This window comes from Gopherus flavomarginatus, unplaced genomic scaffold (genome assembly GCF_025201925.1).
Source record: "Gopherus flavomarginatus isolate rGopFla2 unplaced genomic scaffold, rGopFla2.mat.asm mat_scaffold_39_arrow_ctg1, whole genome shotgun sequence".
In the NCBI taxonomy this organism is placed as follows: Eukaryota; Metazoa; Chordata; order Testudines; family Testudinidae; genus Gopherus; species Gopherus flavomarginatus.
Window position 1 is genome coordinate 284,769 of NW_026115076.1, and position 1,198 is coordinate 285,966.

The following is a 1,198-nucleotide window of genomic DNA, read 5'->3' on the forward strand; positions in this document are numbered from 1 at the left end:
GACACAAGCTGGGGGAGTTTAACAGACCTTTTGAGCATACAGGTTATACAGAGCATACAGATCACTGCTGCTCCTACAACATGATAAGTTCTCAAGCAGCATGTTTCTTACTTTGCCCATCTGTCAATTTTGATGATTATTGATGGAAATATTTTGCCATTGGGTTGTGTGTTTACACAGAAATTGACATTTACCAACAAATACACAATTCTTCCAAGCCTGCCAAGTCTGCAGTTGATGGGTTTAGAGGGACACATTCACTCTTCCAGGTCCCCATTCCAGGCCCGTGCTCTCCAAGTTGTCAACTTCCCGCACTGCCTGGATCCTTCCCTCATCTCCCCCCAAACCACTGCCCCACCCCCACTTCTGGGGTCCCCTCCCTACACTGTCTAACTCCACTGCTGGCAGGATCCCTTCCTGTTCATTTCCTGCCTCCACTCTGGGCAAAAGCTCTGCACTCTTCCCACACCAGAAGTTGAACCCAGGCCACCGGGGTGAAAATCAGGAATCCTGACCACTAGCCCATATGGGACTATTGTTGCATCTGACGAAGTGGGTATTCACCCACGACAGCTCATGCTCCAATACGTCTGTTAGTCTAGAAGGTGCCACCGGATTCTTGGCTGCTATTATAACTACAACTCAGGCCTTGGCTACACTGGAGAGTTACAGTGCAGGTGGTGGCTTTACAGCGCTGTAACTTACTCCCCGTCCACACTGGCAAGGCACATACAGCGCTGTATCTCCCTGGCTACAGTGCTGCATGTGCTCCACCTCGACGAGAGGAATAAAGAGAACAGAGCTGGTGATGCAGTGCTGGGGTGCCAGTGTAAACAGTGATTAATCTTACTACGCTGTCACTGACCTCCGGAACCTTCCCATAATGCTTTTAAGTAGAGATAACGCTCTTTGTTTTGGTGTGATGCCTCTGTTTGTTTTGTTGTGAGCTCAAGGCTCCCGGAGCTGCTTATCTAAAAACCAAACACAGTTACTGTTTGCAGTGAATGAGCAGAGGCAGGGGGATCCCTTTGGAACACCCACAGCTGGTGTTTGCTTGAGGAGAGAAGCAGCCGGGTGGGCACAGGGGAGGGGGGGTCTATTTTGGATCAGCGGCTTATCTGGTCTGTGAGGAAAAAAACAAAGGCGGCTATTTGCATTTAGTGAATGAGAGAGGGGTGGGGGAGGAGGCTTGAACTTG